General features: G+C 38.8%; 1 protein-coding gene across 1 annotated transcript in view; it reads right to left on the bottom strand.

Annotated features, from left to right (window-relative positions):
- The window catches only part of GABRG2 (gamma-aminobutyric acid type A receptor subunit gamma2), a 226,250-nt gene that overhangs the window by 171,059 nt on the left and 41,237 nt on the right, over positions 1 to 13,954 (bottom strand). Inside the window, exon 2 of the mRNA XM_081504619.1 lies at positions 10,791 to 10,878. The gene's annotated coding sequence lies outside the window, so the exon portion shown is untranslated. The remainder of the gene's footprint in view (positions 1 to 10,790; positions 10,879 to 13,954) is intronic.

Below are 13,954 nucleotides of genomic sequence, written 5' to 3'. Positions count from 1 at the left end.
CAATAACAACCAGAAATACAATCGATCTCAAGTCAACCACACAACAATCTCAGATAATTTATAGGTAAGTAACATAAAATGTTAGAAAATTCATGAGAATTGTTTCAATCTCACAGATAAAAATTTGAAATATTTCAGTTGGCTTGTGGTTTTGCAATATTACGTTTTTGTTTTCCTCCAAAATAACTTTCCAGTAAAAAGAGACTAGGAACAATATTGTAAGATCATTTAGTCATAGATTGGCAAAAATAAATATAATCATTCAGAAAAAACAGCTTCTCTCATGGTCATCAACCTAACCTTAACTTTTGTCAGTAGTCTGAAGTTACTTGGTATTGGTACATCTTTTAGTCTGCCTGAGCTGGCATTATAAAACACTGGATGACTTTTCTCATGGATCTGGAGGCTGGAAGTCCCAGATCCGGGTCCAGCAGTAGGGATAACTCTTCCTGTCTTGCAGATGGCCACTTTGTCCTCATATAGCCTTTCCTTTATGAGTGAGCTTTCCTGTGTCTCTTCTATGAAAGATATTGATCCTATCATATCTGGACTCCCCCTTATGACCGCATTTAACTTTAACTGCCTTCTTAGAGGCCCCATCACCAGCTATGGCTGCACGTTAGGCCTTCAGCACGAATTTGGGAGGTGCACTAGCATTCAGTCTGTAACAGCGAGACATAGATATTTTCCCTTTTATAAAAATAAATATACTGATAAATAAGGATAAAGTCCTTACGCCAAAGTATCTGTTCACATTTTATGAAGGACTGGTTGCAAATCTATCCTGAGGGAAGATATTTGATATTCACACTTCTTTTGGTTAAAGTTTACTATTGATTAGAAGTATTCTCTCTCTTGCTTTTTATTAGCATATCTCTATAAATGTATTAGGGAGAAACTTGGTTCACGTGAATTTACACTACTATAAAAAAGAAGCTGTCATTGGATCTCATTATGGACTCATAGTCTAAACAATGGACTTGCAGCGTATAGAACCTGCCAGAGTCTTGGGTATGCAGATTTGGCAGTTATTTCCTTCTTACAAGCAAATGCATTGGCAGCTATGAGGTCCTTGAACTTCCAGAAAATTGATGATATTCACTTCCAAGTAGAGACTTAAAAACTAGAAGAGAAATATGAAGGAATAAAGTGGGCAATTATAGCCAATTAGGCATAGGGATCATGTGAAACTTCTTGTTCAATCTGTGTATCAAGTCCTGAAATGCCTGCCTCACTGTAATTATAATGAATTGGAGTAAGGTCTATCTTACAGCATGGACTTCTCTTCCCTGTTCAAACACCTCTATATGAAGGTGGATTCTGAATAACACTTTTCTAAATTTCTAGTGTTCATTTTTTTTTTCAATTTCCATTCTTCTTTACACTGTTCAAGATGAATAGAAAGGAAAAGGATCAATTTCATGCTGTGATTTTGCGTAAAGTGAAGGAGGGGAAAGAGGAGAAGATGATTGTAAAGCAATTATACACCAATAAAAAATATTCACTTTTCACATGGTAAAGTCACAATGTTGTGTTAGTCTCAAGATCTCTCTCCTAAGAAGACATAAATGGCCAAGAGGAACATGAAAAAATGCTTTGCATTGCCAATTATTAAAGAAATGCAAATCAAAACTACAATGAGGTTTGACCTCATACTAGTAAGAATGGCCATCACCAAAAGTCTACAAACAATAAATGCTGGAGAGGGTATGGAGTGGGTATCCTACACTGTTGGTGGGAATGTAAAATGATACAGCCACTGTGGAGAAAGGTTGCTTACAAAGCTAACAATAGAAGTGTCATATGATCCAGCAATCCCACTACTGGACATAACCCCTAAGAAAACCACAATTCAAAAGGACACGTGTACAATGTTCACTGCAGCACTATTTACAACAGCCAAGTCACGGAAACAACCTAAATGTCCAACACATTTTTTTACAATCCTTTTTCCCTTAAACTTTCAACAATTTTAGAATTTCCAATTCAATCTCTGAACTATGAAAAATGCTTTAGGTAGTTTGGGTAGTCCACCAAAATACTGACATTTTCAAATGATGTTTAAAAGACTCTCTAGCTTGAAACTTTAAAAATGAACCATCAATTTTCGTCTCACTGTTGTTTTAGAACTGCAATTAAACATGCCATATGTTAGCTAATCTGCAAATAATACATCTGTGATCATTTGTGGAATTTCCTTCCCCCGGACTTCTATTCCAAGCTCCAAGGAAGCAAAGAAGTGCCTTGTGAGTTAGTTACCACACTTCCCTCCTAGAGGCTGAAGATTTTGAAGGCCTCCGTTTAGCCATGCAAGATCCGAATTTAGCATAATAGGATTAGGTTCATGGTGGGGAAGGGAGACAGAGGGATGACAGAACTTTTATCACCTTTTTATCAACAGTAAAAAAAAAATCCACAATTAGCATTTCTGGTATGATTCATGTGTAATACCTGGTTTTACCCTCAAGAAATGTATCATATAATTGAAGAGACTATGAACAGACAACTACACAGAACCACAAATTGTATGAAGTAGTATATTAATGGGAATCAAGTATGGATTCAAACAGTTAAGGGAAAAGAAAAAAAAAAATCACATTTTTGCAATTCATCTTCTCTCCTTCAGGAAACCACTTTTCAAGATTTCACTTATTGTTACTTCATCCATATATAATGTTCTTACCTGCCCCTGGCCCTCCCCACATCCACAGACAGATGGAAATCATCGTTCTCCATGTTCTCACAGCACTCAGCACAGATTGGTAAAACCTTTATGTTCTGAGCCTTCCCCTACAGCCAGTACATAACAAGGATTACAACTTCACCAAAGCTGTTTTGTTTTGTTAGTTTTACACAATGGGTAGGAAAGTGTTGCCTTCTTTCTTTGGGTGGGTGGGTGGGGGGTAAGTGGTTTTGTCTTGAAGAATCTAGAGCAAAGGAGGATGGGAGAAAGACCAGAGGGCTTGGACCAAGTTCAAGAGGGAATAACTATCGTTATGCCTAGATATTAAAAAGATATATTAACAAATTTTCTAGGCAGTTATGAATCAGATCATCTGTAATGGCCTCTAGAATCACAGAACCATGGCTTCATGGACATGTAGCATAACTATTCTACTTGTCACAATACACTGAAATAATTTAAGTTCATTTTTGTTGTTGTTAAGTTGATAAGTCGTGTCCGACTCTTTTGCGACCCCATAGACTATAGCCCACCAGGCTCCTCTGTCCATGGGAGTTATGTAAAAAGGGGCTATGGGAGTTGATAGGGAAAGCTTATCTCCAACAGTTACACTATGGGGGAGCAATATGTTGATACAGTAACTGTCAGAGAGATGTTTCCCTATCAACTCTCCCCACCCTCGTCTATTTACGTAGCTTGTCACACTAAAATAGATCAGAGCGATGAGTCAAAGGCACAGAAAGAAAAAGTAAAACAAACAATAAAACCAACTCTTGAAACTTTTTGGAGAGAATTTTACTTTGAAAATAAAATTTCGTTTATATGAGCTTGCTAATTTAGAATTCAAAAAGCTAGGCTTTGAAAGGAGTCTATACCATAAACATATAGTTGAAATAAAATATAGACACTCAAATCCGGTCTCACCCTTAAAGCCTAGAAATGGCACTCAATAAGGTTAGAGAGTTTTGTGGGACCCTATACAAAGATAACACAGATTGTGCAGGGACATGGAATGAATGACTGTCCCAGGAGCCAATGGACATCTGTGGCACACCCACAGACATCAGTGAGCACCATCAAATGTTCATATGGAGGTCACAGTCCATATAAGAGCTGCTAGTCCTCATTAGCAGTAAGAATGTACGTCTGTCATGCCCTTTCCAAATTATTCCTCGCAAACAAGGTCGTTCCTTTTTTTTTAAGGCCCTTCCTTTTGTCAAGGATGCAGAACGCTAAAAACATCAGTGCAAACAAAGGAGGCCAAAATAAATGTTATGATAAAACAAGGGGAGGAACTTGAGATACCTAGAAGGCAGGTGGTCGTTTGAAAGTAGAATCCCTTAGATTGTACACATATATGGGACTATAAGGAACTGCCTGAAATCTCTTCCTGTATTACTGGTTCTCAACCAGGACAATTTTGTCCTTTCCTTCTGGAAATATCTGATCACATCTAGAGACATTTGTGATTGTCACACCTTTGCAAGGGGGATGTACTTTTGGCATCCAGTGGGTAGACTGTCCAGCAATGTCGCTAAATATTCTACAATGCACAGAACAGCCCTTCACAGGAAAGAATTATTCAATTATTTGGTCTAAAATGTCAATAGTGCTAAGTTTGAGAAACCATGCTCTATAGCATGACCTAGTTAAACAAGATTTTGTTATGCTTACTCTGTGTTAGACCATAACCTACTGGAGGATACCTAGGAAATCTTATTTATCTTGGTCTAGATATTAAGGATAAGCAGAAAAGTATTCTCTGTAAGTGGGAGAGAAAACGTTTAAGATCTTTTCTTTAAATTCTTAATAAAAGAAACAACCAGCATACTATTTTCTTTTATGAAAATATAAAATACCTATGAAGAAGTACCTGTATATATTACCATAAAACTATTTTTTCTGAGTAATAACTAATATCGAAACTTAATGACTGAAAACAGAGATTTATTTTCTCACAGTTTAGCTGTGTTCCTCTGACTTAACCTCTCACATGAGGTTCAAACAAGCAGTCAGACAGGGCTTCAAACTTAACTGGTGCTAAAGGATCCACTTCCAAGGCCATTCACGTGATTTTCAGGCTTTAATTTCTTACTGTATGTTGAACTGACAGCCACAACTCCTAGTCACACAGAATGGGTTTGTCTGCACTGTAGCTCACAACAGGGTGGTTGGTTTTCTCCATAGAAGTGAGCCAAGGAGCACAGAGAGGGAGAGCAAGTGGGGTGAGGGGGAGAGATAGAAACCATAGTCTTATATAACCTAGTATCAGAAATGACGTTATATCACTTCTGCATTACATTATTCATTAGAAGAGAAGAGAAGCAATAATTTTAGCTCACACTCAAAGAGCAGAATACCCAATGACAGAAAGACCAGGAAGTATAGTTCACTGAGGAGATAGCACAACCCATTTTATTGATCACGATGCTGAGAATTCAGTAAGGTTCAATAAATCATATCACTGTGAGCTTCCTTGGTGGCTCAGTTGGTAAAGAATCCACCTGCAATGCTGGAGACTTGCGTTCCATCCCTGGGTTGGGAAGATCCCCTGGAGAAGGGAAAGGCTACCCACTCCAGTATTCCAGCACAACCCATTTTATTGATCATGATGCTGAGAATTCAGTAAGGTTCAATAAATCATATCACTATAAAAGAGGGATCTGATATTTGAACCCAGGACTCTCAAGACCATGTAATTAGTTATTTCTCTTTCAAAAACAATTTATTGGAATAATTTGAGTGTATTTATGAGATCATTTATTATTTATTTTGTTATAGTTTTTAAGTTAAAATATATTAAAAACACTTTGGTATATTTTCTACCTCTGGACTTCAATTAAGTTTAGGTTTATCTGCATAAACAACAAGCAACAACAAAATTACAGCAACAACCCTGTTAGCAAGATGGACTTCTTCTCTCTCACACATAAAAGAACTCTAGAGGAAGACAAGCCAGGACAAGTAAGAAACCTCTACACTGTGATTCAGGACTCCAGGTTCTGATGGCTCTGTCTCAACATTCTAGCACACATCTTCTATTTTTATTTAAGCTCGCCTCACATTCCAAGATGGCTGTTGGGAGTCTAGAAATTCATTGCATGACAAAGGAACATGGGAAAAAAACTGCATTTTTCCCAGCTGAAGTTAACACCTAAAGAGCTTTCTGAAAATGTCATACAATGCTTTCCCTTACACTTCCTTGGCAATAGCTAAGTCATATGACCATACATAAATGTAAGACTGACAGGGAGATACAGTCATTTGTTCTGTGCAGCAAGATGTTTTTTAATAATTTAAAAAAAAATTCTAATACTGAAAAGGAAGAAGTGAATAAATACTGAGATAGGAAAATGATTGTCTTTGCTTCTCTGAATTATAAAACTGATGCTTTCTCATTAAAGACTGTGTGGATAGTAGAGAAATGTAGAGAAAGAGATAAAACATCACCTATAAGCCCATTTCCTCCAGAAAACCTGTTCTTTATATCCTTGTGTACTTTCTTCCCTTGGATTCCTCAATATATAGTTTGTGGGTTGCTTCTTTTTTTAAAATTCTATATGAGGGCATGAGGATTTGCAAAGGTGGGGATAAAAAGAGTGCTGTGGGAGTGGAGAAAGGACAGCTAGACTAGCTTTGAAGGTTTATACGGGAACAATGATCGTTAATAAGGCCTGAGAATAAAGGACCTGGAAAATAAATAGGATTGTTTCCTGCATTTGGCAGGATGGAAATTTTTCACAAAATACATCTGAGGACTTACTTTAGGAATTTCAAGATGTTTAGAATATTGTAAGGAAGGAAAAGACTAGAAATAATAAGTTAAACAAGCAATTATAGTGACGATATAGTCCTGAAATAACAATACCCTAAAGAATGGTACATAAAATGAAAAGGAATAAACAGATGAGGCAGAGTAACACTGCACACATAGAAAATGATGCAACGTTATCTAAGCTATATAAATAGTTACTGTTAAGATTTCTCTTCCTTATTTCAGAGTATGAATGTAATAAAATAATGGGTAGTAAAATAAGGCTAGGGTTCCCATGTGGCATGGTGGTGATGAATCCTTCTGCCAGTGCAGGAGACTCAGGAGATACGGGTTCAATCCCTGTACCAGGAAGATCCACTGGAGGAGGAAATAGCAACCCATTCCAGTATTCTTGTGTGGAAAATCCCATGGACAGAGGAGCTCGGTAGGCTACAGTCCATCGGGCTGCTCAGAGTTGGACACAACTGAGCATTCATGCACCAAATAGAACTACAAGAGGGAGAAATATAAACCAAAGTACTATTTAAGGTGATTTGGGATTATAACATTTATAAAAACCTGAAGCAGCATCCCCAGTCGAGACGGATATACCAGGGGAAGGTGTCAGAGAGGTAAGTGATAGCAGCCGGGGCAAGCATAATCACACATGGATAGTATTCAGAAAATCACAATGAGGAGGAGGCAGTGACCAGCCATGGTCAAACACCCCAGGTGTCCAGAGAGATGAAGAAAAAGGCTTAGGGGCCTGCAGGTAATGTGATTTGGAAAACTTGAGGAATCCTGGAATACTTGAAGAATCAAGAAAGGTCAATCATGCACTAGAAACAAGTTTGGTTGTCTTGGGGAATCTTGTTTTTTATTTGTTTCAATTTAATACTCTTTGTTTGATGAAACCACTTGAAAAGTGACTGCAATATTTTGGCTAGTGAGACTCAGTGTTGGATGCTGGTTTGAGTTAGTGAGTGCATTATTTTATTTACGCAGAATATTGGCTTCATCTTTTTAAAGGTTCATCAAGCCCCTACCATTTCCCAAAAGTTAAGTGAACGAAATTCTCCCTTGTCAAATGCCAGATGTCTGGTGTCTTATTTGTGGAATTAAAAATAATTAAGTAAATCACACTCTAATTGTTTTGCTCCATCTCCAACCCACAAGTCTATCTAGGTCTTTTTTCCAGACAATGGATATATAAACACATGCTAAACTTTTTCATTTTCTTATTTAAACTGTAGACCACAATTCATCCTGCAGTCAGAATTTGAGGCTAAGTTTGCCAAAAAGTTATTAAGCAGCTGTCATAGATCTGGCCTTTTCCATTACTGCTGGAGAAGTGACAGAGTGAAAATATAATTATTTCATTCTTAGAAATGTATCCATTTTTAATTTGTATATTCTACAAGTAAAAAAGAAAGATGATTTTGAGTCCAAATTCTGCCAAATACAAATAGACATATAGATATCTGTCTCATAGAGCTTTGGAAAGAAATAAAACCATAAACAAAGTTTGAAGGATAAATCACCAGATTGGCATGTTGTATATGCCTGCCCAGTTAGTACCTAGTAGCTATAATGGGATAAATTAGCCATCTTATTTTTATTATATATGAATCACATGTTTTTCTAAGTCCAAAAAATAAAGTATGCAAAGCTTGCTCTAGAAATTAGAAACTAATGCATAGTGTGGTAAAGTAAAATTCCCATGGCAAAACGGCTAGTAGGGGGAAAATTGAGATTCAAACTCAGATCTGTCTGACTTCAAATTAATTGCTCATCTCAGTATGAAACTAAATTTCATATTAGACCTGACTTCTAAACTTTACTATTATTAACATTAACTCCTAGCTTATCCATAACTGTAAATTCTTAACTTTAAGTAATTGCTTAACATGGCAAGAAAAGAAATACTAGTTATATTATACTTTATAACATTCTTCTCTGATATAAGCAAAGTAACAGATTTGTTCAGTTAATATGTGTTTATTAAGCAACTAGTATGTCTTAGGTTCTGTACTAGTTCAGAAAAAAGGTGAAAATTAGGATAAAATTTACAAATTTCCCAAATTTAAAAAGCATAATGAATTTAAACAGTGGCAGAGTTATAGCAAAAACAGTAATGGATTGCTGGGATTATAAATTAGCAAATCAACTTTGAACAGTAATTTTGCATGATCTACTGGAAAATACTGAGTATGATTCTACTTTAGATTTACAACCCAGATATTCATTTGCACATGTGGAAGGAGACACAGAGAAGAATATTTATTTCAATATTATTTTCAGCACACAAAGTAGGTTATGCCCTGAAGTTCAACAGTAAGGTGAATGGTAATATCTATGCTCTGGAATAGTCATATGAAGTAGTTACAGAGATGAGGGAGATTTGTATCTACTTTTCCAGAGAAAATTATAAGACACTGTGGAGAGAAGAATGTCTCAAATAGAGTGTGCTAATATTCAAAAGCACAGAGACATTTTTATTTCTCTCATTTTGCAAAAGACGAAACTATCTGTACAGAGAGATTAAACAACTTTCCAAGGCTCATTCAGATCCTTGAATACAAACCTAGATTTATCTGGTACCTGTAGACCTTACTAAAGTAGGCCATACTACAGACCACAGTCTTGCCAGGAGACAGCATTTCTCATTCACCTGATAAGGCTTTTAGGAACCCAAGAGTCTCCGATTTCTGGAGGGACCAAGCAGAGACAAAACAAAAAGCTTTCAATTCTATCCACAAGTATGTTTACCAAATTGTTGTAAGTCATAACTAACTTGAGAGGAAAGATTTCCTTGTATCTGGCAAACACAGATCAAAACCAGTAATATTCCAGACAAACCTAAAATTATAGCCATATCCACCTGTTCACCCAGTAACCAACCCTTTTAACTTTTCATGAAGTCACCTAGTTTTCCCTTAGTATTCTCTAATTTCTTACCCTGTCCAGTGGTATAATCTGAAATTTATCACAGACCTGTACTTATCAAAAGGCCCTTCCTATGAATCTTCTTAAAGATGAAGCACCTTTGCAAAAGTTTCAGGGTGCTATAACAACTGTCTATAAATGACAAAAGACTAAAAAGCACAGTTAGACATCTGATTACAATGTAATCAATAAAGCAACTTGGTTACAATAACAAGAATTATGATTAAATATAATCAGAACTCTTAAACATCTTCATGCTCAAGCTCAGTCCTGTCCCACTCTTTGTGACCCCATCCACTGTAGCCTGCCAGGCTCCTCTGTCCATGGGATTCCCCAGACAAGAATACTAGAGTGGGTTGCCGCTTCATTCTCCAGGGGTTCTTCCCGATCCAGGGATCGAAACAGGGTCTCCTGATTTGGCAGGCAGATTCTTTACCTCTGAGCCACTAGGGAAGCCCCAAGTAGCTTCAATACCAGGTATCAATCCAGTATTGATATTTCCCAGATCACATGAACCCGAAATTCATTTGGGACAGAGAGCCCACATGGATCATTTATAACTCAAAGTCGCAAAAAGAGAAGTATCAGTTCCTTCTAGAAAGCTAAGGGCATACGCAAAATCAAACAAACAAACAGTTTTATAAGGTCAAAAGAGCCCCATCTTGTCCATTTCCAGGGATTTTTTTTTTCAATTTCTAAACAGTGGATTCAATTTCAACAAATAACAGTAATATATAATAATACAAATTATTCACTCACGTGCTTCACTTTTAGAGGAACCAGAATCAGCATTCAAATTAACTTACTTCACCTGGACTGTCAGCTCAGCCTCTGTGGCCTTTCCTAATACAAAAAGCAACACCTGTGGCCCCTTCCCCACCTCTTTGCCCCACCACCCTACCCTACCACTGAAAAGGCAGCCAATATCTCCCCAACAGCCTTAGGGGTGTCTGTTATTTCTCTGTACTCCCTTGGTAGCCCCTGTTGATCAAGGACAGCCACCACAGAGCCCCACAGACTAGTGTAGGCCACCCCGAGATTCCCCTGCAGCTTTAGAGATAGCCTCTGGAACTTTCAGGCCCCACTTGTTAGTGGACAGCCACCCCAGGATTAAACTGCAACTTTCAGGTGCTACGTTCATCCACGGCCTCCCCGGGATTACTGCCTACAATTTTCAGGTCCCACATGTTAGTGGACGGCCCCACAAATTTCCATCCCCTATCTTTACTTCCTGACATCTTGGCACTCACAGAAGCCACCTCGGTCTCTTGGGTGCTCTGCCAACTGCTGGGCTGCACCATGAGTCCTACAAGCCCTAAGCCCTGTACTTGCCAAACTTCAAGACCAAAGAAAGAGCCCACAATCAGTGACAGAGACATCCGTGGTTTAACAGATGGAGTAACTTACATGTCTGACGCAAGGTCCTGGAGCAACACTCCACTGTGCGCAGCAGATGCAGGCAGGGCGCAGCCTCAGTCTTCACTCCCAGTTTTCACTGCAGAGACCAGTGGAAGGTTATCAGTTATGGGGGAATTGCAGTCAGGTGGGCTCACCCGTGACCAGGGAAACTAGCAGAAGGCCACGCCCCCATTCCTCTTTGATAAGCCATCGCGTGGAGCTGTTCTAATCTAAAGGTTAGAACAGTCACCAGCTGGGGCAGGGCCAAGTATGCAGGAAGGTCAGTCACGTGAGCAGGTGTAGGCGAAGCAGGGGCTGACTGAGCAGGGGGTGTACAGAGAGCAGGAGAACAGCCACCTTGGGTGACATGTTCATACAATATTCCTGGACCAGGAAAAGTCAGTTACTAGATGTGAAGAGAAATTTAGAGATTGTCTAGTTCAGTGCCTTGGCCCTTATATACCTAAGGGCCTGAGAGGGACCATGAGGATAATGAGAGGCTTGGCCTTTGTTCTTCCCTGACACTACTTCCCATTTCTACTTTAACAGAGAAGTTGTAAGTCATTGTGAGTTTTCATTTAGGAGTTTGATGGGAATTTGTTTTAAATTTTCTATGAAAACACCCATATGAAACCAAATGCCTCAAATTAAAAACAAGGAAGCCTTCCCTGGTGGCTCAGTGGTAAATAATCCACCTACCAACGCAGGAGACTGGGGTTCAATCCCTGGTGCGGGAAGATCCCACACACTATGGAGCAACTAAACCCATGTGCCACAACTACTGAGCCTGCGCTCTAGAGTCCAGAAACCACAGCTACCGAGCCCACCCGCCCTAAGCCCATGCTCTGCAACAAGAGAAGCCACTGCGATGAGACACGCTCATGTACCGCAACTAGAGAATAGCCCCTGCTCACCTCACTGCAACTAGAGAAAAGCCCACTCAGCAACGAAGACCCAGGACAGCCAAAAATAAATAAATAAATAAAAATAAGGAAACTGAAACCCAGAGAGGCAAGCTAGGTTGCCCAGAGCCACAAGGCAAAGAGCCATAAATCAGAGCTCCAGCGCCCATGTGCAGAGTGTCTCCTAGGTCACCATGCCGCTTCTATGCATTCTCAGATCTTAACCTGAATGCTTCAGAACTGTGAGAAAAAGTCCCTGATGGAAAAGGCATCATTCAGAAAATTATCTTTGGAAGGCACCAAAAACCAAACAAATGGCAGTTGGGCCAAAAGATGGAAACTAAAGCTGCAGATGGATAAGAAAGGGTGACGAGAGTTGCTTCAAAACGTTTTTTGCTTTCAACATACGTTTTCAGAGGTTCTGCTTTTCTCCTGGAGCTGGAATAAATTTTCAAAGGGGACTAATTGCACTTTCTTAGGGGGAAAAAAAAAAGTAATTGCTTTGCAGTTTAATTGAATGAGGATAGATTAGTTTCCGCCGATGGTTTGTCTCCTTTTAGTAATGGAGACTCGCTGAAAATGAGCAGCCGATGAGCAGAGGAAACCAGCTCTCAGGGCCCAGTCTGATGGGTGCCCAGAATATAAACACTGGTCTCATTTTCTCTGTTGAAATTTTGGGGCATGTTTGTCTTCTTTTGTTCATACTTCATCATTAGTTCCTGTAGCCTTCAAAAGTCACCAAGTAGCTCCTAACCTGGAAATACTTTATGATGTTGAATGAAAAAAAAACTGGTCTAGAAAACAGGACACCTGCCTAAAAAAAAAAACAGGAAAACTCCTTTTTAACCTTACAGTGTCTCCTTTTTGCCATCTATAATGAAAACTAAATAAAATTATTTCATTCCAAGAATATTTATCGATTAGTATTTAGGGAGTAATGAACTCTCTCACTCTAGATATTTGCTTTCATATGAAAAGAAGTCAATTCACGTACCTACTGGCTTCTCTCTGTGTCTCTACATACTGATATGCTGGGAGGACAGTTACCTTATTTGATTAGAATAATCGAAGAGAATAAACTGGGCAGCCTTAGTTTAGCTCCTTCCAAGGAATCTGGCCTGATTTTCCAGGCGTACATTCTTTTGTGACCTTCCTTGGTGGCTCAGACGGTCAAGAATCTGCCTTCAATGCAGGAGACCCAGGTTCGATCTTTGAGTCGAGAAGATCCCCTAGAGAAGGGAATGGCAACCCACTCCAGTATTCTGGCCTGGAGAATTCCATGGACAGAAGAGCCTAGTGGGCTACAGTTCATGGAGTCGCCAAGGAGTCAGACATAACTGAATAACTAACACTTTCACTTGTCATATTTTTTTCATCAGGCTAGTCTGGTGTTGCCTTAGATACAGAAGGAGTCACCTAATTCTCCAATGAGTCGACCCAGTTAGTTCTCATACTAGCTTACAGCCAGTAATGTAGACAATGCTTTTACCCTCACCTACCACTCTTGTTTATTCTCTCTCTCTCTCTTTTTCTGGAACACATATGGAAAAGATGTGGCCTCTCAGAGACTGTGACAACTTCAGTGTGTCAGCTACTCAGCTAGATCTGGTTTGCAGTGGCGACATGGACAGAGAAAGACTTCACATGGAGCTTGCAGTCCAGTGGAAGAGACATAACATCAAAAAGAATAAACACATCCCTAAGATAATCATTTTATAATGATCTTATGAGACAGAGTAACTACCTGAGGGAGGTTACTTCAATTGAGTAGTAGTGGATGTACGAACTGGGTCTGAATAGAGAGAAATAGGCAAGTGAGTGAAAATGTGGGGAAAAAACACATCAGGTAATAGGAAGAGCAAGTGAAAAAGACCTTAGCATGTTCAAGGAATAGGCGAAAAAATGCTAACATGACTGGAGAAAGTGATAGGTGGGGAAATGTAGGGATATTAGAAAAAAGTGATAGGTAGAAAACATATCTATTAAACTGAAAATAATGCAAGACACACTTGGGATGTCTTCTTCTGTCCAGTGGTTAAGACTTTGCCTTCCAATGCAGGGGTGCAAGTTTGACCCCTAGTTGGGGAGTTAAGATACTACATGTCTTGCAGCCAAAAAAACAAAACATAAAACATGAGCAATATTGTAATAAATTCAATAAAGACTTTAAAAATAGTCCACATCAAAAAAAATCTTTAAAAAAAAGTAATGCAAGAAACATCATTTGATAAAACATCAGAGACATGCTACATTTTTTTTTTTTTTAGGTGA

This window comes from Giraffa tippelskirchi, chromosome 6 (genome assembly GCF_054371585.1).
Source record: "Giraffa tippelskirchi isolate mGirTip1 chromosome 6, T2T-mGirTip1v1.2.pri, whole genome shotgun sequence".
Taxonomy (NCBI): domain Eukaryota; kingdom Metazoa; phylum Chordata; class Mammalia; order Artiodactyla; family Giraffidae; genus Giraffa; species Giraffa tippelskirchi.
The sequence above is the reverse complement of the archived record's forward strand: the minus strand, read 5'-3'. Positions and strand labels throughout refer to the sequence as shown.